Genomic DNA, 24,609 nt, shown 5'->3' on the forward strand with positions numbered 1-24,609 from the left:
TTAGAACAGCTGCCGGGAGACATATTCTTCACAAAGAAGAGGGTGCTCTGGAGACGGAGTGTTACACACGTTTCTTGTTACATCAAAAGTTACAAATCATCATGACAGAAGACAGTCCAGAAAATTACAAACTTTATCTTATACTTTTAGTACTTACAAGGTTACAGGCTTCAGAGGTATGGGAACTTAAGGAGATTTTTATTGTTACCTTTAGTTTGAAATGTTTCTTTTAGGTTATTTGCTAATGAAGCAATATACAATGTGTGCCCCCGGCAGAAATGGATCCCACGCTTTGAAGTCTGGTTAAGTCATTCCGATCTTGGCAAAAGTTAAACTATAGCTTCCCTGGGAGCCCAGAAGCAGGGCCCACAAACACTAAAGGTTGAAATTTTTCTTTATTGAAAGTTCAGTTAGGTATAGGATTAAGACCAAGTTATTTTTATTCTCAGTACTTCAATTATATTATTCCACTTTTTGTGACATATTTTAGTGTTAAAACTCATGTCATCCTAATCGTTGTTCCTTTGTAACCGATTTGTCTTTTCTCTTTTTCTTCTTAAAATAAATAAATACTTGCATGAAACATCTCTTTGATTTTGATATACATAAACATGTGCCCGTGTCCATTATTTTATATTTATCTCACTGTAGGTTTTATAATGTTTCCTGAATCTGATACTCTGTATCTTCTATTGATTCTGGATAATAGCATTTATGTATTTAACCATTGGCTTTTCCCACTTCTCCTGTAACTGACAAGACAGAGCACTGGCCTTTTTATTCTGCCCACTATGTCTCTTAACCTTTCTTCTACGTTAATCCACTTCATATCTCTTCTCTGCTTCTTGAGAATTTCTTCATCTAAGATCCAGTTCACTAGTTTTGTCCTACTTGTGTCTAATTTACTGCTTCTCGATACCGTTCAGTTTTTAATTTGCATTATTTTTATTTCTGAACATATTTCGTTCTCTAAAATCAATTCCAGATAAGCTATGTTAGCCTCAGTCTCCTCAATCGTATTTTCAATTCTCTTTTATTTGTTTAAATTTTAATCATAGTTATTTCATATTTTAAATTTGATAAGTCCCAATTATTTAAATTATCTTTTTCCAGTTCTGCTATTTATTGTTTCTACTAACTCTTGCTTATGGTGTATTATTTCTCATCTGCTTTGTAATTTGAAGTATAAAACTGATATTTGTATGACCTCAATGTATGAGAACCAAGAGAGGCCTGAGTTGAGTGTCGATTTCTCCAATGGGAATTTGAGTCAGCTTTGGGCAGGCTTAACAGAGCTTTACTAAAGTAGGACCACTCTGAATTTATTTCTCAGAGTGCGATTTTCTGGGTCACATAGGACAAAGTTTTGCCTTGGTTACGTGAGGGAAAGCATGTGGTTTGCTGGCAAAGACAAGTTCCATTAGCATCTCCCTTTGTTATTTGGCAAATGTCTTTTCAGTTTCACTAAGCTGTAGACTTTGGATATAAGCATCATATAGTAAGTGTCCCCTTCCCCTCCTCTGCTTGAGCCAAAGTGTATTTTTTCATGTACCCTTCAAAGACTATATTTTTAAGATTTAATTTATTTATTTGAGAAAGAGCATGAACGGGGTTGGAGGGGTGCAGAGGGAGAGGGAGAGGGAAAAGCCGACTCCCTGCTGAGCAGGGAGCCAGACACAGGCTGGATCCCAGGACACTGAGATCAAGACCTGAGCTGGAGGGTACGCAGGTGCCCCATTCTTCAAAGACTTTAAAACCCAAAGATCTAAGTTCCTGGTATAGCCAAATGTCCTCAAGACAGCCTGGTGTTCACTCGTGATTTTTAAACTATTTTATAGTTGCCTACTTCTTTTTTTACTAAGGATATTCTTCCATTCTTACAAGCACAAGCTGGTAATTTAAAAGTTGTGTGCCACAATTTTTCAGTCCGTTGGTGTTTTGCAATGGGAAAATTTTTAACTGAATTGCTACAAGCATAAATCTATAACCCTGTCTATATATGACACAAAGATACAGATTGAAAATACTTACAGTGACATCATGGAAATCTATCTTTTCCAGCACAAACAGAGGAAAGATTATGCTCTGATGCTTGACTGTGTACTCTCCTCTTCTCTTTTCTCTCTTGGCATAAAGGATAAGGAACAAAGTAATTATATTATTAAATTATTTTACAACAAACTTTTACATAATCCATGTGTTGCATATATATCAATCAACAGAACTAGGACATAAATATTATGAATTTCTAACATATTTGATTTGAAAAATAAGCAAACATATGTAAATTAATGCCAGTTTCACTTATGTTTTGGATTCAAGAAATCAAGTGCCCAAAAAGAATATCCAGCAGAATAACTCCACAGGGACTCTCTTCTCCATGCAAAATTCATAAACATTAAAAAAAAAAAACCTCTTCCCTTTGTTATTTTCAATTAAGATATTTCAATACTTTGCCAAGATAAATGATGACAAGTATTTTTCTCTTGTTTACAGGGACAAATCATTTTTATCATTTTTCTTCAAGAGAAGTCAAGTATTTCCATCAAACAAGTTTTGTTACCTTTAATCAAAGTGACAGGATGAACTCTTGACAGCTAATGATTGACAAGACAAGTCTCAGAGATACGACAAGGATTGTTACTCTAAGATACACTAGATGCACAGTGTCTCAATGTAAGGTCATTTCTCTTCCTAGGCAGATACGGATTATAATTTCATTAGTTATTAAACTAAGCAAAAATCATTCAAAACATCTCGCTACCCTTTGTTTGCATTAATGACAAAATAAAACTTGAAAGAGTTTTTATTTCTTTGTTTAGATAGTAAAATAAATATATACAATATAACCAAGTGGAGTGTTTTCTGTTTTTCTAGTGTAAAGAGAAGTGAAATCTGATCCATCTTACCCTGTGCTGCAGTGATCGACATGAAATAGTAGGATGAAATAGAAACATAATAGACCTAGACATTCACATCCTGGCTCTGCTAGTCACTACTTAGGTGACCTGGGAAAATACTGAAACTGTTCCAACCTCGAGTTCCTCAATTATAAATACTATTTTTAAAAATTAAAATACCCAGCTGATAGAATTGTGGTGAGTGTTGAGCAGATAAATCACCTGGAAAATAGGCTCTTATCAAAAGACCTTTCTCGATGAAGGGTGCTTATGGAGGATAAAATATAAACACACATACACATATACACACATATATATTTATGTATATAGATTTATGTATACATATATTTATGTATATATCTTTGTGGATGTGTTTGTGTATGTATATATCCTCTTAGGAGGCATTTCACAAAAAAGGTTCAGTGACCCATGACATAATTAATGAACAAAAAATTGGAATAACTTGTTAGCCCCTGAATAAATCTTTCCTTGGGGAAGGGATGCTCACCCTGTTGAGAAGGATAGGATGTTAGCCAGAGTTAGGGACAAATGACTTCAGGTTTTTGTTTTCTGTTTTTTTAAGATTATTTATTTATTTATTTATTTGAGAAAGAGAGAGAGAAAGAGCACAGAAGGAGAGTGAGAGAGAGAGGCAGACTCCCCGCTGAGCAGAGAGCCAGAGATAGGGCCCCATCCCAGGAGCCTGAGATCATGACCTGAGCCGAAGGCAGATGCTTAACCCACTGAGCCACCCAGGCGCCCTGAAATAACTTCAGTTATGATGAAAAATAGGAAACACACTGGTGACAGAGCGAAAGCTGGACTCAAAAAAGAATGGGGGAAAAAAGGAAGAAAAGAAGAACCACAGGCGTTACTTTCTGCAGTATAATGAACCTTTCACAAATCATAGTTAAGATGGCATTCACGATTGAGGATTATTTGAAAGCATCTCAACTGCAATGATCGTTAAGGTATACCCAATTCATATATATATGAATTATATATAAATATATATGAACACACACACATATATATTATACATATAACAACCAATATCTGAAAGGGTTTTTAACTGGAGACTTTATAAAATAGCAGAAGAATGTATCTAAAATAGCAGAAGAATGTATTTAAGAACAATGCACCGTTCACTATTAATATGATGGGCAAAGCATAATTACATAGGACAACTACAAAGCATATCAGCGATGCTTTGATGTAAGCATTTCGCTTCTCCTCTCAAGGAACATCTAAAAATACCCTCCTGGGTCACAAGTTCAAATGCACACAGGAGCCATGCAAGCATCGTAAGTGTATAAATGGGATGAATATATGATCGTGGAAAGTGACATAATAAACTGGGAGTATTAGTGCCACATTAAAACATTTATATTCAAGTTTTCAAACCTATGCTAGCCGAACAAAGCGCACCTTTGGGTGAGATATGGTACAGGACCACCAATTGTTAGCCTGCCTTATTCAAACAGGGCTAGATTCTTCTGTTCAATTGATCTTCCCACACCTGACCCTATTCTTGCCACGCTATCTTTTGAAATGGTCATTCCTTTTATCTAAATCATTTGTAACAAGTTGCAAAGCAGTGCGCTTCTGCGTGCAATTAAATGAAGTTTGTTATTATGTAGAATCTTTCTTTTAACATCCACGGTTATTTACTAATTGTGCACTATTTTTCTTTATGCAGTGTTTTTCTGGAGACAGTTGATTGGCTGTCTCTATGTGTCCTTTCTGACTTCTTTCAGTGCCAGCAACACCAGAGCCATTCTCTTTATAAGAGAAACAAAGAACTGACCTGATTTAGTAACAATTCTACCCCATACAAGACCTTTCACCCCCATCTTTTGCACAGAACTGTTCATAACGCAGTGCTTTGGTTTACCACCAGTATGCATTCTTGTGGACCTTAATAGTGGATCAAAGTTTTAATAGTAGATAGAGGCCTGGGTCTTCCAAGTAAGACTCCTCTTGCTAATAATATATATAGTCCTATACGAAAGCTAAGTATTTTCCCAGACATATGAGAAGAAGATAACTTGATTTGACAATGCAGGACTGGACAGTGGAGGACCTGGGTATAAAAGTTTGTCAGAGCTTGTAAGGCAGTAAGGAAATATTGCTGTGGGTTATCATAGGTTTTAAAAAAAACTAACATTCTGGACTTCTGCAGAAGGGCAGTGTAGGAAGATCCCGAAATTACCTCCTCCCACAGACACACCAAATCTATAGCTACGTATGAATCACTTCCCTCTGAAAACTAGATGCACAGCTCCTCCACAAAGAAGGATAAAAATCACATGGAGAAAAGCTCCAAAACCCCAACCCTGACACACAACAGAGAGGGATTTCACCAGTCCGGTGCTCTGTTGGAGGAGCAAGAGGCTGGTGCCCTATCTTGGGCATCCCAACCCCTGGGATCTGTACCAGAGAGATGAACCCCTGCAATGTCTGGCTTGAAAAACTAATGGGGCTGACATGCAAGTGATGCAACCTGTTATAGAAAACCGAGGCTCCTCTTTCAAAGGGCTCTTGGGCCGTCTCACGTGTCCAAGAACCAGTGAAGAAACAGCAGTTTGAGAAGTGTTTGGACTACTTGTGAAGGAGATTCATTTGATAATCTAACGTCTTCTGGAGGGGCAGGGACGGTTGAAGCTCCCTGGAGGCAGAGAGGCTGGTGGGTGTCATTTTTGTGTATGCCACCTAACTACTAGCATGGGTGGGTGAATGTGGACACAGCACCCTCCTGCTGCCTCACTAACAATGTGAGGGGAGGAATTTGCATGCCGCTGGGATATCAAAGGGCGAGCTTTCTCTCAGACTCAGAGTAGCAAGAGAAGACTGTTAGGCTAAGGGACAAGGAAGACCCCCACAAAATAACCAGGGCTGTTTATCGGTGCCATGGGCATTTCTAATGCCAGTTTGTCTGCAAGGTATGTCTCGGAAGTTATTTTACTCGTATTTTAAAACTTCCTTTCTCTAATATAAAAAGCAAAACCACTCCAGGAATTCTCTCACAAACTGACACCAATTTATATGCAGCTGGTAGTATTATGCTGCTGGAAGAAACGGTAACCCCGGGGACCAAAAGAACTTAAGGATGTCTTGTCTAAATGCCAGTCAGTTTTTGATGTTGAGCTAACATCTAGAGACCAAGTCAGAACGAAAGCTAACATGTCAAGTACAATCTCAGTAATTTTTCCATCTGTTTTATTATTTCCATATTTTTAGTGTTATTTGGAGATATACAAGCCTGAAATTGCCCTCAAGTTGACAAAAAAAACTTTTCAAAAGTTTTACTTTTTTTTTTTTTCAAAAAGGGTGCAATTTAAATGTGTATTTCTTCATCTGGGCCAAATCATAACAGGCTTATACACACACAGATTAAATCAGAAACGAAAATCTAACTTCAGATGGAAACAGCCCCCAAAGTCACATATGACACAGCTTTGTCTATTTTTCATAGGAACTGAAGTTATTTCAAATTCACGGCTTCCAACAATGGTGTACATTCTGCAGGGTCTCTTCTTGAAAGGTGCCTGATTTTTTTCAGATTGTATTTCTTTTAGACAGAGACTAAATAGCAACATAGTTTTTCATTTATTAATTTACTTTATTTTCTACAAACCTTTTTCAAGCCCTCGCTAAATGCCAGACACAGTGCTGGAGATACCAGTATAAAAAAGGCAAAGAACCTGCTTCATGGAGTGAAAACCTCTCCTTCCTCATTTCTCTTTTATGCCATACCTTGGAAAAGAAGCAGGATTTTTTTCCCCCTTCTTCCTTTCTTCTTTCCTTTCCTAGCTTCTTTCTTTCCCTCATCTTTCTTTTTCTCCTTTTTCTTATTCATTCATTTTTTTGTCATTCAACAAATATTAGAAGCCCACAGTGTGTCAGACACTATCCTAGGCACTGGGTCACCTATAGCATAAAATCAAGTCCCAGCTTTCTCGGGGGCTTTGGATTCAGGAGGGTACTATAGATACACAGGTGACCAAACGGCTAGCATAATTACATACTAGATTATCGTTATAAAAGTAAGCAGAGAGCTCTATTAAGACAATAATGAGGATTCTAATTTAAATAATTTGGTGAAGGTCTGTCTGATGAGATATTTAGGCTGAGATTGTGCGTGTGATTGTGTGTGTGTGTGTTTACCGAAGTACAGTTGACACATAATGTTACATGAATTTCATTGCAACATAGTGCTGTTATGCTATGTTATACTATGCTCGCTGTAAGTGTAGCTACTTACTATCCATAGGTTAAGATTTGAAGAAAGAGACAGAACCAGCCCTGGAAAGGGTTTAGGAATAACTAGTCCAGTTTTCCATGCAGAATAATAGGCAGCTGCAAAGGCACTAAGGGTGAAATCAATTTAGTTTCAGAACCTAAAAGGGGAGAAGGGTTGAAGCATGTTGGCCCAACAGGCAGTTTCAGAAGGAAGCAAAGACCAGATCATGTAGGGAGACATGTGGGCTACTGTAAGAAAGTCAGATCTTATTCTAATCCATGGGAAGCCACTAAATGGGTTCAAGCATGAAGTTAATTATAGTTATTAATAAGAATACCAGAATAATAATAGCTCACATTTTCATAGCATTTCTCACATAGTGGTAAGACAAAGAAAGGTAAAGTACTGTTGATTGGCTTCTTTGGATAATATATAACCATACTATTAACCCAAAATGTAATGTTTTCAGAAAGTGGAAAAAGTTTTCACACATTTATTTTATTTTATTATTTTTTTTGTTTCAAGTTTTTATTCACATTCTAATTAGCTAACATACAGGGTAATATTGGTTTCATCAATAGAATTCAATGATTCATAACTTAATACAACACCCAGTGCTCATCACAACAGGTGCCCTCCTTAATACCCATCACCTGTCTAGCCCATCCCCTGCCCACCTCCCTCCATCAACCCTCAGTTTGTTCTCTTAGTTAAGAGTCTCTTATGGTTTGCTTCCCTCTCTTTTTTATTTTTCCCTTCCCCTATGTTCATTCTTAAATTCCACATGAGTGAAATCATATGTATTTGTCTTTTTCTGACTGACTTACGTCACTTAGCAGAACACACTCTAGCTCCACCCACATCGTCATAAATGTCAAGATTCCATTCCTTTTCATGGCTGAGCAATATTCCATTGTACATATATACCACACCTTCTTTATCCATTCATCTGTCGATGGACATTTGTGCTCTTTCCATAGTTTGGCTATTGTTGATAATGCTGCTATAAACATCAGAGTGCATGCATCCCTTCAAATCTGTATTTTTGTATCCTTTGGGTAAATACCTAGTAGTGCAATTGCTGGATCATAGGGTAGTTTTATTTTTAACTTTTTGAGGAACCTCCATACTGTCCTCCAGAGTGGCTGCACCACTTTGCATTCCCACCAAGACTGTAAAAAGGTTCCCCTGTCTCCATATCTTCGCCAATATCTGCCATTTCCTGTGTTGTGAATTTAGCCATTCTGACAGGTGTGAGGTGGTATCTCATCGTGGTTCTGATTTGTATTTCCCTGATGATGAGTGATTCAACATATTTCTTTTAATATTTACAAATGTATTGACTGGTTTTAATCCTTTCTAAATAGGCAGAGCTCACTGCTGGTCCATGGTGTCCAAGAGGACAATACTTGTTAAGTGTGATTGTCCTGTGACTACAAGGAGACTGGAAATGTCATAGGAACACAGGATTAAGGCTCTCACTTCTTAAATCCTCCCTCTACATCCACTCGCTCACAACGGCGCTAAGCACATGGAAGAAGCCTGTGGACTGACTGGTCTGCTGCCTCTTCACTCAGAAAACAACATCAACAGGACAAGTGGCTGCTACTTTCACTTCCTCAGAAAGTTCAACACACAGCATTTGATCAATTTTGCCTTTGAATGAAGCTAGTGTGGAGATAGCCTGTAACACTGTACTGTTAATTCTGTCAGATATCAAAGGAAGTATACATTAGAAGAGAGGAATGTAGGAATATGAGCTAAGGAAATGGGCCTCGGGAGTTTAAAAGAACAGAGACTGAATGCCATATGAATGGGTACAAGTGACGACTTAAACTCCTTTGGGAACTCCGGTCACAGTTGCACATTAGCTGTCCTGAGAAGCTTAGAGCTTTTATTTTGCTGCTATGATCTCTGTGGAATTACTCTTTTCTATCGACAGATACATCAAAATATAATCCATTCAGGTAAGAATTTCAATGTAGGGAGAACCTTACTGGACATGGTATTTGAATGGAAATGAAAACAGTGTATGTTTTCTGACATTCTGCCTTTCTCAAGTTATCAAAACGATCTGAAACCAATATAATTACTTCAGGCCTGCAGCACATGGAATATGTTCCATTTTAACTTTCTGGGACCATTGTAGAAAGGTTATGGCAGGACATAGGTCTTTGGAAACAGGGACCTCTCCACTGCAGCGGGTACTTGGAACTCTGNNNTTTCCCTACGCAATGAAAGCCCAGGTAGCTCATAAAATGAGATCTCCCATTAAATTATTTGGTAGCCATGTACATTCTACTGACCAATAAATAATCCTGAAAAAATAAACCACAAACTACAAATGGAAGCAAAAAACTAAAAGGCTACCTCTACTTTTGAAATGAACATACATAATGAGAAGCTTTATCGAAGTGTTCACCTTACCTCTTTGATTATCTCTAGAAAAGTAAATATTAAATTTAGACGATATTCTTGACCATATCCTCATATGGGCTGTTCCACAGATTTGCTACGTGGTGTTAGATAAGTAAACTGAGATGAAAAACTTTCATGCACCTAATGCTAGAAACATAAAGTCACCCAAGAGGTCTGATGGCTGTGTTACAATTAAAAATTAGCTTTACCTTCACGGTTTGAAACCGTGTCTGTGATGTGTCATGGGAAAAGCATTAAAGTAAAAGTCAGAAATTTAGGTTCTTACCTGAATCTCTCACTTTTTTGCAGCATAACGTTTGGTTAATTACCTAACATCTTTTTTAATGCAATAGGTAAGAATCAAAGTCCTTGGATTTATGTGTCTAAGAAATATAATTTTAGGGGCACCTGGGTGGCTCAGTTGTTAAGTGTCTGCCTTCAGCTCAGGTCATGATCCCAGCATTCTGGGATCAAGCCTCGCATTGCATCGGGCTCCCTGCACAGCGGGAAGCCTGCTTCTCCCTCTTTCACTCCCCCTTCTTCTGTTCCCTCTCTTACTGCCTCTCTCTCTGTCAAATAAATAATATCTTAAAAATATATATATATATATAATTTTATGTATTTGTTTATTGTAAGTCAGTTTAATTCCTATTTCACTAGATTAGCAGAAATGTAGTCTTAATATATTTGTATATTTCCCTCTCAATTTCCCCCAGGTTGCACCTAAATTCCAAAAGTCTTACATAGATCCAGTCACGGGGTGTGTGTGTGTGTGTGTGTGTGTGTGTGTGTGTGTGTCTATCTGTCTGTCTGTCTGTGTCTGTGTGTGTATGTGTAATTTGGGGCAAAGCATGATGTGGGGCCATATTTTAGTCCATTTGGGCTACTACAACACAATACCTGAGTGGGTGGGTGGCTTGCAAATAATAGAAATTTATTTCTCACGGTTCTGAAGGCAGAAAAGTCCAAGATCAAGGCTCCAGCAGATTTGGTGTCTGGTGAAATTCTGCTTTCTGGTTTACACATGGCTGTCTTCTGACATAACAGAAGGGGTATGGAAGCTCTCTTGGGTCTCTTTCACAAGGGCACTCATCCTACTCACGAGTGATCTGCCTTCATGAGCTAATCACCTCCCAAAGGCCCCACTTCCAAACACCATCACAAGGGGATATAGGACTCAAAATACAAACCCAGTAGGGACACCAACATTCAACAGACAGACACATCAGAATCTTGATGCAAGGTGACCAAAAATTGTCTTTAATTACTCTCACTCTTTTCTAAATGTACGTCTCTGTTAACTAGCCCTCCTAGCTTGCTGTAAGACCTCACTTGTTCGTATGCATGAGATTATCTCTAGTCCAGAGGCTGCTGGCCACTTCTATGCCTTTCAAGGCCGGAGTGGAATCATTGCTGTATTGTCAGGCCACACTGGGCCAGTGGAACTCTGGGAGGTTTCATGATACAGGCCTTTTCTTGTTGATGCCTCATAGCTAGCTTCTGGGAGCTCTACCCAGAGAAATGGAGATCAGGTATTCATTGCTATCAGCAACCTCAAATTCAAACTGCCATTTGGCCTTCTTTGGAACTTGGCCCAGGTGGCAGATCACAGAAAACTCCCTATAGGGCCACAAAAATTTGTGCTTCCTGATTCTTCCCCCTCCTGCAGAAAGAGAAATTTTGCCTAAGTTAGGTTTGAGGAAGTTCTCTTTTTACTCATGATGCTTACTTCTCATTTGTTTATTCTTTAAGTTATTTCCATTTCCACTGGCTAGTGAAACAGCCTGAAAGACACTTTCTTCCCTTTCCTTTTTGCTCTTGTGTGCCTTTCCTGAAACAATGAGTACATAATGGCCACAAATGAAGGGACTAAGTGATCTCTAAGGACCTTTAGAGTCTGTATCAAAGTATGAACAATCTCTTGCTAAATCTGGGTGAACTGAAGATACAATTTTGGGTGAATAGGAAAAGCCATTAAGATGAAACAATTATACTACTTTTTAAAAATACGCAAAGTCTGTTATCCTATATAGTTAGCAAATAGTTATGCTACTTAGGTTTCCTCCACTACCCAAAAGTAGAGCATTCCTATGAAAACTTTACAAGCCAAAATCGTGTAAAGTGAAGTAATTACTTTCATAAAAGTGAAAATACTCTTTAGATTTCTTTCACTTAGTGAAAACAGGTACCAAGATAGGTCTTTCATAAAAGCAGAGTGGAAAGAAGTGAACTTTTGGACAGTAGGGGAAACCTGTATATAATTTTATTAATCCAGAGTTCACATAGCATTCATAATACATGGCTCTCTAATTTTCACAAAATCGATACAATACAGACACAAAAAATATTGGTTATGCAAAGTTTACATTTGTTTAGTCATTCAGAGGCAATACAGATCCATCTGTGACTTTTAATAATTATGATTAATGTTACCTGAAACACAAAGAAGTATTAGCTAAGGGTAACTTTAAATAGAACGACAGAATGTTTATTCTATATATAAATGAAGTAATCCAACAACAACAAAATATATACATGAGATGTGAGCTGTTTGGTTGCACAGAACTCTATAATTGAATGGATCCACTATGCATTGTTTGACACGATAACATAAATAAAACAAGTCAGCCAACCTAAAACACTTTGTGTAAGAAAATGAGGATGGAAATTTGGAAAAAAATAACTGAAAGTATAGCAAATATGAACAGAAATGGACTTAACTCTAAGGAGAGAAAAGTTATACCCAAATCCAAAGAGTTGAATTAATAATAAAGTAGAAGCTTAAGCCTAGAAATCTTCTAGATAAGTTGAATTTAAATTCATGAACTTTAAGTAAACATTCAAAATGTTTACTTTATAATTGTATTCATTAACATAAAATCAACAAATTGATAACAGTTGACTTACTAGTTGATTATTCCATGAAAAAGCAAGTGTTCTTTTTTGCTGCAATTAATCAGTAAATTTTATTGAACCACTACAGGTGTTAAACACTGTGGTCGGCATTAGAGACGCAGACACTTAGGACAACATCACTTCCTTGAACAGGCTGATTCAGGAAACCAACAGTGGTGGAATTCTGGAAAAGATGGCAGAGCAGGAGGACCCTAAGTTCACCTTGTTCCATAAATACACCAAGATAACACCCACATCAGTGTAAATAACCCAGAAAATGACCTGAAGACTGGCAGAACAGACTCTCCACAGCTAAACATAGAGAAGAGGCCATGTCAGAAATGGTAGAAAGGGCAGAGACACAAAATGACCTGTGAGACTGTCCACGGAAGAGAGGGACACCACAAGCATGGTAAAGGGAGAGGAGCAGATTTCACACCAGGTACTGCAGGCACAGGAGATCCACACTGGGAAGACAAACCCCCATAATAGTTGGCTTTGAACACCAGAGGAGCTTAACTTGTGAATTTTTACAATCAGTGAGGCTCAACACTGGGAAATTTAAAAATCAGCAGCTCAGCTCTGGGAGAACCAGAGGGCAATAGGAAACTGAATTCCCACCCTTAATGAGACAACATAAGAGCAACCCTGATGAGATACAGCATAGAAGAAGCAATTTGAAAAATGCCTGGGGTATATAGGAGATTTATTTACTAATCTCAGAGCATGTGCTGGAAGGGGCAGAGATCTTTAGGAGACTTGAAAAACAAAAGAACTGGTGGGTGTCACTTCCCTCCCCTGCCCCCCCGCTTAGATGCATGGACACCTGCAGGAACCAGCTCAAACACTCTCCATCTAGCCTGTTAACAAAACTTCCTACTCCCATGCTCTCCTATGGACCAACCCTCTCCACTTCATCCCACAGGTGGAGTCCATCCAAAGCACCACCATAAGGGTGACAGTGTGCAAACAGCCGCAACAAGGGTCAGCACCACTCCAAAGTGACACCTGCTCTGGAGAAAGGGGAAGATAACCACACACACCAGTTCGACTGTGACTCAGCAGTGGGATAGGGGAAGACAGGTGGTCTGACTGCAAGCCCCACCCACCAAAAAAAGCCTCTTGGGAGACAACCCAGGGAGGGGCACCTGGGTGGCTCAATTGGTTAAGTGACTGACTGCCTTCGGCTCAGGTCATGACCTCAGGGTCCTGGGATTGAGCCCTGCATCAGGCTCCCTGCTTCTCCCTCTCCCACTCTCCCTATTTGTGCTCTCTCTCTCTCTCCCTCTCTGTCAAATAAATAAATAAAATCTTTTAAAAAAGGAGAAAATCCAGGGAGAGCATCCTGCAGTTCAGTGCCACCACAGTTCTGGCAAATGCCTGGTCTGATTGCACTGAAGCCCAAGGTGGGCCCAGACTGGCCTCTTAACAGCACAAAACCTGCCCTTTGGCAGGGACCAAAACCTGCCCTTAATAGGCAAAGAGAATCATTGCAAATGACTGAACTGAAGGTAAATGTGGCTCAGCCGCATGAGTAGGGCACATGCAACACATACAGGAGATACTTCTGAAAAGCCAGGCTCTGGTGAATAGGAGACATTGCACTGCAGGACACTATAGGACGTCTTCGTCTAAGGCCACTACTATCAACAGCAAGATACCTGCTGACTTTCCTAAAACATAGAAACGGATGCAGAGAATCAGATAAAATGAGGAGATGGAGGAATATATCTCAAATGAAAGAACATGGTAAAATCACATCAAGAGACCTAAGTGAAACGGAGATAATTAATATGCCCAATAGAAAATTAAAAATAGGGGCGCCTGGGTGGCATAGTCGTTAAGCGTCTGCCTTCGGCTCAAGGCGTGATCCCAACGTTCTGGGATCGAGCCCCACATCAGGCTCCTCCGCTAGGAGCCTGCTTCTTCCTCTCCCACTCCCCCTGCTTGTGTTCCCTCTCTCACTGGCTGTCTCTCTCTCTGTCAAATAAATAAAAAAAAAAAAAAAAAGAAAGAAAATTAAAAATAATGGTCATAAAGATACACACTGGAGTTGAGAAAAAAATGGAGGAACTCAGGGAGATACTCAAGAAAGAGATGGAAAATATATAAAAAGAACCAATCACAGATGGCACAGAGAGCTCCCAAAAAAATCAACCCAAGAAGGTCTATACCAAGACACATAGCAATTTAAATGGCAAAGGGTAGTGATAAAGCAGCAAGAAAAAAGAAAAGAAAGCAGTTATATACAAGGAAAAAACCCATAAGGCTATCAGCTGATTTTTCAGCAAAACTTTGCAAGCCAAAAGAGAGTGGCATAATATATTCAAAGTGCTCAAAAATAAAAAACCTCCAGCCAAGAATACACTATCCAGCAATTGATAAAATGTTAGCCAGACTCATCAAAAAGAGGGCTCAAATAAACAAAATCAGAAATAAAAGAGGAGAAATAACAACCAACACCACAGAGATACAAAGGATTATTAAGGGAATTTTATAAAATTTATACCAAAAAATTGAACAACCTAAAAGAAACAGATAAATTCCTAGAAACATATAACCTCCCAAAATTGAATTAGGAAGAAATAGAAAATTTGAATAGACCAAGTAGTAGCAATGAAATTGAATTAGTTATCAAATAGGTCCCAACAGACAAAAGTCCAAGACCAGATGGCTTCACAGACAAATTCTACCAAACATTTAAAGAAGAGTTAATAACTATTCCTCCCAAACTATTCCAGAAAGTAGAAGAGGGAGGAAAGCTTCCAAATTCATTCTATGAGGCCAGCACTACTCTGATAAGAAAGCCAGATAAATACATTACAAAAAAGAAGAACTACAGGCCAATATCTCTGATAGACATAGATGCAAAATCCTCACCAAAATGGTAGCAAACCAAATCCAACAATACATTTAAAAAATCATTCACCACGATCCAGTGGGATTTATTCCTGAGATATAAGGGTGGTTCAGTATTCACAATTCAGTCAACATGATACATCATATCAATAAGAGGAAGGATAAAACCATATGATCATTTTAATAGGTGCAGGTAAAACATTTGACATAGTACACCATCCATTCATGGTAAAACCCCTCAACAAAGTAGGGTTAGATGGAATATACCTCAACATAATAAAGGCCATATATGAGAAACCCATTGCTAATATCATCCTCAATGGGGAAAAACAGAGAGCTTTTCCTCCATTCTCACCACTGTTATTTAATAAAGTACAGGAAGTCCTAGCAACAGCAATCAGGCAACAACAACAAAAAATAAAAGGCATCTAAATTGGTGAGAAAGAAGTAAAACTTCGACTATTTGCAAATGACATGGTACTATTCATAGAAAACCCTAAAGACTCCATGAGAAATCTACTAAACTGATAAATGAATTCAGTAAGGTTGCAGGATGTAAAATCAATGTACAGAAATCTTTTGTATTTCTATATATTTATAATGAAGCAGCATAAAGAGAAATCAAGGAAACAATACCACCTACAATTGCACCAGAAATAATAAAATACATAGGAATAAATATAAATATAACTAAGGAGGTGAAAGACCTGCTTTCTGAAAGCTATAAAACATTGACAGAAATTGAAAATAACACAAACAAATGGAAAGATATTCCATGCTCAGGGGTTGGAAGAACAAATATTATTAAAATGTCCATACTACCCAGAGCAATGTACAGATTTAAAGCAATCCCTATTAAATACCAACAGCATTTTTCACAGAAATATCCTAAAATTTGTATGGAAGCACAAAAGAACCTGAATAGCCAAAACTTGAAAAAGAACAAAACTGGAGGTATCACAATCCCAGATTTCAAGAAAGACTACAAAGCTATAGTAATCAAAACAGTATGGTACTGGCACAAAAGTAGACATGTAGAACAACAGAACAGAATAGAGTCCAGAAATAAGCCCACACTTTTATGGTGAATTAACTTTTGACAAAGGAGACAAGAATATATAATGGGTAAAAGAATCTCTTCAACAAATGGTGTTGGGAAAACTGGACAGCTACATGCAAAAGAATGAAACTGGACTACTTTCTTACACTATACCCAAAAATTTAAAAATGGATTAAAGACCTAAATATGAGACCTGAAACCATAATAATCCTACAAGGTATCACAGGCAGCAATTTCTCTGACATCAGCAGTAGCAATATTTCCTTAGATATATCCCCTAACACAAGGGAAACAAAAGCAAAAATAAACTATTGGAACTACATCAAAATAAAAAGCTTCTGCACAGCAAAGGAAACATAAAACTAAAAGACAATCTACAGAATGAGGGAAGATATTTGCAAATGATATATCCAATAAAGGATTAGAATCCGAAATAAAGAACTTATACAACTCAATACAAAAAAAAATTAAAAATGGGGAGAAGACATGAACAGTCATCTCTCCAAAGAAGACATACAGATGGCCAACAGACACATGAAAAGATGCTCAACATCACTCATCATCAGGGAAATGCGTATCAAAACCACAATGAGATATCACCTCACACCTGTCAGAACAGCTAAAATCAAAATGACAAGACACAAGCATTGGTGAGGACGTAGAGAAAAAAGGAACCCTTGTGTACTGTTGGTAGGAATGCAAACTAGAGCAGCCGCTGTGGAAAACAGTATGGAGATTCTGCAAAAATTTAAATATAGAATTACCATATGATCCAGTAATTCTACTACTGGGTATTTACCCATGTAATATGTAAACACTAACTTGAAAAGATACATGCACCCCTATGTTTATTATAGCATTATTTATAGTAGCCAAACTATGGAAGCAGCCCAAGTGTCCACTGATAGATGAACTGGTAAAGAAGCTGTGAGATAGAGACATATAAATAAAATGGAATATTACTCAGCCATAAAAGAGAATGGAATCCTGACATTTACTACAACCATGATGGATCTGACTTCAACTAACAACCTGAATGAGCTTGGAAACGGATTCTTTCCAAAGCCTCCAGAGAAGAGCTAAGTAACACTGATTTCAATCTTGTGAAACCCAGAGCAGAAAAACTAATTGAGTCAACCTAGATTTCAGATCTACAGAACTGTGAGATAATAAATCCATGTTGTTTTCAGAAAACTAACACAAGGTTAAAGAGGTAAGTAGAGACCAAATTATATAGGCCTTCGCATGCCTGCTAGGCTATTAGAGAAGCTTGCTTCAAAACATGAAAAGAAGTGGGTTTTGCATGAAAAGTAATTTTTTCAGCAATGCTCTGGTCTCGTGTACAGAGTAGACACTAGAAAGCAAAATCCTCCACTACAACATAAGATCTATGAAGGTAGGGATTATCGTCCGTACCATGCTACATCCCTGTTCCCTAGAACAGTTCCAGTATTTGGTACTGGAAAATATTTGTTGTACTCAAAAAATATTTGTGGTTGAATGAATCATACAGTAGAAAGGGTCAGTAAATTCTTGGTCAAATTTTGCCCATTGCAGTTATGGGCTTACTTGGGGAAAAGTGGTCAAAGTCTTCTTTATCTTTACTCACCATATTTGCCCACATTTCTTTCACGTTTACTAAAGAAATGTTTAGTCAATAAAACCAAAATAGGTTCAGAAAATGGCCCTAAGGTGACAGTGACTGCTGAAATTGAACCTGCCTTCCTGTAAAGAGTAAGAAGGACAAGAGATACATGGTGAGGATATGACATGGCAGGAGGCCCGTCTAGAATTAGGAGTAAATATACCATGAAGCTCTCCTAATGGGTGTTTCTTTTTATTTTCCTTCTGCATCATAACTACATGTTCTAGATTTCTCTCTCACTGAATGAGGTCGAAATAAAACTACATTTCCAAGGTAGTCTTTAGAAGGGACCATTCCAAACAGATACCATAAAATGCCCTTGGGCAAACAAAAACTGAATAAAAACCCAGTGAAAAAGACTATTCAGGTTTGGGCCTTGGCAGTAAAATAAAATTCAGTTTTTGGAAACTTATGTTTATCTTGTGTATTTTTCATGTTTTTGATCCTGGCCATTATTTGGATTGTCATTTCCTCAAAGGAAAAGATAGAGTAAATCCTCCTGCAGCTGTACAAACACAATTCAACACTTTGCATATAATGAATGCTTAATAAACAGTAATGCCTCTCCTATTTATTTAAAAAGTAGAAAACTAAAAACTAAAAACAGATCCCTCAGAAACTGGCAACTATACTTTCCCCTAGTAATCTTATTTTTAGCTCTTCATTGTTCCATACTCAAAGATAGATAACAATACAGTTCATTCCTTTGATCATTTGACAATTACTGAGTACCTACCATGTGACAAGCACAATGCCACAGGGACACAGTGATGATCAAATCAAATTTAGTGGGTCCTTCAAAACACAGAGCCCACATTCTACTTGGGGAAACGGTCTTGAGCCAAGTAATCACACTAATAAATATATATCGATATATTGAGCAAATGTCCTTAACGTAAAGAACATTTTCCTTAGACAGAAAGAAAAAAAAAAAAAACCTGAAAATAATGCCAGGCAGACATTATCATGGAGTTCCTATGTAGCATGACATTTTGGAGGAACTGCGAGCTAATCAATAATGCTAGCGCACAAGGCTGGATACGATGAGAGCTGAAGATGGGAGCTGGAGAAGTTGGCAAGCCAGAACACGTCCTGCTGAGTTATCTGGACTTTATTCTGTAGATGACGAGCACACTGTCCTGGGTCTTCCCTTTCATAAAGTAATCCTAATTTGCCATATAACTTACAAACTACACACTTATAAATTTATATATTTAAAAAATATTTACCTAAATAAATAATAGTATTAATAATAGTAATTGTGTCTGAGTCCCAGGAGAAATTATTGCACTTATATTTTGTTCTAGTTTATTTAGAATGGAATGTTTTTTGCTTGTAGGTAATATTTCAGTTATACACACAGACACATACAGACACACACACATACACATACACAATCAATCAGTCTGGAAATTGGCCCCTTTGTTTCAGACCCCAAACTGTATAAAGTGCATAAACATTTAAAGGCAAGTTTCTGTTTCTGCCTCTTTTATCCCACTTTTAAACTGGAATTAAAAAATTTATCACCATAAGAAATACAAACTAAATACAGTTAAAGACACCAGCTAGAGAACACAAAATATTTTTCCATTCTGTAGAAAACACAAAACGTCACATTTTAAGTGACGAAAACTGTTCTTTTATATCAACATAACACTAGAAAATAGAAATAAAGATTTAAATTAGCCTTTGTTATAACAATGATAATCTTACTGTTTCCTCAAAATAAACAATTTTGATTAAAATATAAACACAACACAGAGTTTGAATGAAGAAAATTTAGTCCCTGAATTCATAAAAACTCTTATTATATTAGTTGTTACTTAGCTTTTTTTTTTAGATGGGGAAAAATTGCTGGCCATTTTGTTTCATTTGCTTTTACTCTAACCTGCCTTATTGTCCATGGAAGCAACACAAAAGTGCCTTCTAAATATTTTCTAATAAAAAGAGTGACTGCTCAAGAAACATAACAGAAATGTGTGGACCTTTTTGGACAGGGGAGTGGTGGAGAGAGAAGGACTACTCATTGCTCTAAAATGGAATACGTAGGGGTGCCTGGGTGGCTCAGTCGGTTAAGCTCAGGTCATGAACCTGGGGTCCTGGGATCCAGCCCCTCATTGGACTCTCTGCTTAATGTGTGCACTCCCTCTCTCTTACCTTTCCCTCAGCCAACCTCCTCCCCCCCAGCTCGTGCGTGCACGCTCTCTCTCTCTTGCTCTGTCCTCTCTCTCAAATAAATAAATAAAATCTTTTTAAAAAATGGAATAGGTAATCTGTATGGGACAGATCATATTTCCTCTAATATTCTGAAGATATTATCTATAAGGAAACTGTTAAAGCATAGATTATTAAGCACAGATTCATAAAAATTTGGAGTTAAGAGGACCTAAAAGTTGATCTCATCTACATTCTTATTATTCTATGTGGTTCTCCATTTTTTCCAGACTCCCTTGTACTTAGGTTGGAGCCCTGTGACTAGTTATAGTCAGTAGACTATGAATGAAAGTGATGCATTACTTCTCAGCTGAGCTCTTAAGATGAAGGCACCCCCTCCATCTCTCTCTTCTCTTCCTGTAGCGACCTACTAAACCATGGTTTCTCACACAACCTGGGTCCCTGAGTGACTTGCAGATCGCCTTCTCCTGCCATCTTGCATATTGGAAAATAAGTATGAGTAAGAAAAAAATTGTTCTGTTGAACCACTGAGATGCTGGGGTTTGTCTGCTGTGGAAGTTAACATCATTTAATCCAACAGATACAGCATGAAATGTGCTTCTGGTGTAACAAAGCCTAAAATATTTGACATTAACCTATGGTCACAAAGCAAGGGAACCAATAGCAGCAGCAAAGATGGAGATATGATTATGTGATTAGGTACAGGCTCTATATTTGTTAATGCTAATAAAGTAGAAGAAAGACCATTATTACTTAACTAGTAATTGTTAGAGGAGGTCATCGAGAGGACATGATCTCCAGTTGATCTGTGAGCTATACCTGAGCAACTGAAGCTCCTCACCCCCTTCCCTGTCCTTGGAATATACATTCTGCCCACTGTTGCCACAGTGGGAGTCGTTCCAAGGACATAGCCTTGACAGTAGGTGTTGTTGAACCCATCTTCATAATGTATGTGACTGAACCCAATTTAGGCCTCTATAAATAAACTTTTAAGATTCTGCCAAGAAGGTGAGGAGATCTGGTCATTTTGTAGCCACTGAAGACAAGCCTTGTATGCAAGTTTCCTTGCTTATTAAATCTGCCACCTACCAAACTGGAGTGATCTGCCTTTCTTTGGTCTCTTCTTACCCTAGGCATACCAGGGGCCAATTTTCAAACCAACAGTAGTTCCAGGGAAAGGATGTATATTAATTGGTATTGGCTGTGTTTCATAACATATTATGAGAAAGTGATTAGTGCAGAAAGAATTAGCCAGTTTACAAACAGAAATTTGGGCCTTGCATGATTGGAAAAACAGAATTTTCAGATTCTGACAGTAGGCGAATGGTATGAAATTGACTTTGAGAGACCAAAACCAGTATACCTTTTCTACTGAATAAAAAGAATTAGGGAAAAGATCAGATTATAGGTATAGCTGACATATACGTTGCAGAGAACTTCAAGTTAGCTTCCAATATTTGGGGGAGATGCATGGAATAAGAAAACAAAAAAAGTAAAGACTCCAAAATCATAATTCATGGAACTGACTGGAAGCAAATAAATCAGAAGTCTACTGCATTTTCAAAGGAATGCTTATAAGCTTGGACTATAGAATATCTTGCATTGTTCTAGACTTAAATAAACAAACAAGAAAATATTGTGGACCTCCAAAGTTATGGGGGAAAATTGGTTGAGAAAGCTTTTCATTGAGCATAGTTTCCAATTCCTATTTCAGATGAACCAAGTATAATAGAAAAGAAGAAACATCACAGAAGGCTTAGCCAAAGAACAGGGAGAACAACAGATATAAGAAGTCTTTCAGAGCAGAACAAGAAACTTAATCAAGGAACCTTTGCCCCCTCAGGGTAAAAGTTCTTAGTATGGTGACTAACACGACATTAGAAATAAAAAGTTCTTAAAATGTCTTTTCAATGGGATTCCAGAATTACTTACAGACTAGTGACTGCTACGTGCCACCCAGTTTTCCTTTTTTCCTGTGGGATTTATTACAGATATCCTGTTCTTGTTCCATTGTTTATATACAAAATGAGAAATTAATTTGTAGTTAATTGGCCCAGGAGGATTATTTTTATCATCAACTATATGTAATATTAAAATAAATACATATTTTTTTTTGTAAAATATTAGTAGGTATTAGCAGGTAAACCTTTCTGAGGTTTCAACAAAGGCATTCTATTTAAAAGTCAAAATTTTAGGGTACCTGGGTGGCTCAGTTGGTTGAGTGTCCAACTCTTGATCTCAGCTCCGGTCTTGATCTCAGGGTAATGAGTTCAAGCCCCATGTTGGGCCCCACAATGGCTGTGCGGCCTACTTGAAAAGTCAAGGGGTGCCTGGGTGCCTCAGTCGGTTGGGCGTTTTCCTTCGACTCAGGTCATGATCTCAGGGTCCTGGGATCAAGCCCCGCATCAGGTTCCCTACTTAGCGGAGAGTCTGCTTCTCCCTCTTTCTGCTCATGCTCTCTCTGTCTCTCTCAAATAAATAAATAAAATCTTAAAAAAAAAAAAAAAAGAAAAAAAGTCAAAATTTCTACTTCAGAACATGCCAAGGACAATGACATCTTCAGAATATAAGTCAGCATGTATGCCCCAGAAATCTTTCTTGGTTTTACTGCATTTAAAGACCATCCATCTAGGGGCGCCTGGGTGGCTCAGTCGTGTCTACCTTCGGCTGAGGGCGTGATCCCGGAGTCCTGGGATCTAGCCCCACATCAGGCTCCTCTGCTGGGAGCCTGCTTCTTCCTCTCCCACTCCCCCTGCCTGTGTTCCCTCTCTCACTGGCTGTCTCTCTCTCTCTGTCAAATAAATAAAATCTTAAAAAAAAAAAAAAAGACCATCCATCTAAAATCAGGATGTTAGACTTGAAATCTAAGGCAGGATAGCATAGTGAATGGATGATATTCACTGAACATAGTTTTTGGACTCTGTGGTGTTAGTTCAAATTATGTCTCTGACAGTAACTAGTACAATTAAAGTTCTTTATGTCCCATTTTCCTCCATTTCTTAGCATGGAGCTATGGGATTGTAAGGATTAAATATGATAATATATGACACCTAGTCAATACTCAGTAGTTGGCTTGGTATACACAAAAGTATAGATTATAAAATCTCCTATTGAAAAAGAGAGACAATGGGAGATTTATAGGAGTCACTGGTCCTCAGCAAATCTGAAATCCCACAAGGCACATGTTGCTAGTTCTTTCATTAAGACTAAAAGCCAGGTTGTGGTTCTTTGCTCTACACTCTGGGCCCTTAGTTCTGCCCCTCCAGTCCTTCTTTTTTGTCAGGCAATGTAACCTGTATTTACAGCTGAGTAATGTTATCAGTTTGCTTCCTGTATGTAAAATGGGGACCCAACTTCCTCTTTTTATTCTGCACTCTTTCTGTCCCTTTCTAATCAAGCTAGCAGTATTTCTGTCTGTATAATTCTCTTAAGATTTCTTTGGTCCCTTACAAATCATATCGGGGTTCATTTTGTTTGGTAAAAGTCACACACAGAGGCATCTTCAAGATGTTTTCTACCTTTGGGCTAAGCTGAGGCTACGAGAACAAAGCCTCATTGTTTAACTGAATAGTTCTCTGAGTTACAACTTTATATCTTTCCGAGGTTTCAACAAAGGATTTATTTATCACATTTATGATTTGTTTTTAAATCATAATTTCCTGGCTTAAAAAAAAAGCATTTATTATCACTCATAGTTTCTGAGAATTTGGGTGATTTGGGTTAAGTGTCTCTTATGAGGCTATAGTCAAATGGGGGCCAGAGATAGTTACCTGAAGCCTTGACTGGGGTTGGAAAATCTACTTTTGAGGTGGATCACTCACTTGGCTGGCAAATTGTTTGTTGTTGTTGGCTGTGAGCCTCAGTTCATTCTCATGTGTCCCTTTCCACAAGGCTACTTGAGCGTCCTTGTAATATGACGAATGGCTTTACCCAGGTAAATGATCTGAGAGAGGGCAAAGTAGAAACTGAAATGTTTTTTATGACCTAGTTTTTAGAATCATACAAAACCACCCCTACAGTATTTTATTTCTCACATTGGCCATCCGTGATTCAAAGTGGGTGAGTACCACATCAAGACACAAACACTAAGGGGAATGGTATGTAGGGGGCCATCTTGAAAGCTAGCTCCCATACTGTTTTCCAGTGTTAAAAAATAGATATTGAACAATAAATATCATAAATAAAGTATATGGTATGGTCAAAGATGCTAAGTGCTAAGAATTAGAAGAAAGAAAAAGAAGACCAGGGTTAGGGTATGGGGAGAACAGTTTGCAGTAATAAGATAGTCAGCGTAGGCCTCATTGAATAGATGATAGTTTTGTAAAGACTTGAAGAAAGTAATTTTATAATACCAATATTATAATGATATACTGCCATATTTTATTTATTTCAAAGACTATCATATTTTTCAATC

The 24,609-nt window shown here is 37.8% G+C and overlaps 1 long non-coding RNA gene across 1 annotated transcript in view; it reads right to left on the minus strand.

The window, feature by feature from the left end:
- LOC103657407 overlaps window positions 1-24,609 on the minus strand; it is a 50,623-nt gene that overhangs the window by 10,040 nt on the left and 15,974 nt on the right. Inside the window, exon 3 of the long non-coding RNA XR_005838352.1 lies at window positions 2,032-2,120. This is a non-coding gene — a long non-coding RNA (uncharacterized LOC103657407). The remainder of the gene's footprint in view (window positions 1-2,031; window positions 2,121-24,609) is intronic.

This window comes from Ursus maritimus, unplaced genomic scaffold, assembly GCF_017311325.1.
Source record: "Ursus maritimus isolate PB19 unplaced genomic scaffold, ASM1731132v1 scaffold_29, whole genome shotgun sequence".
In the NCBI taxonomy this organism is placed as follows: Eukaryota; Metazoa; Chordata; class Mammalia; order Carnivora; family Ursidae; genus Ursus; species Ursus maritimus.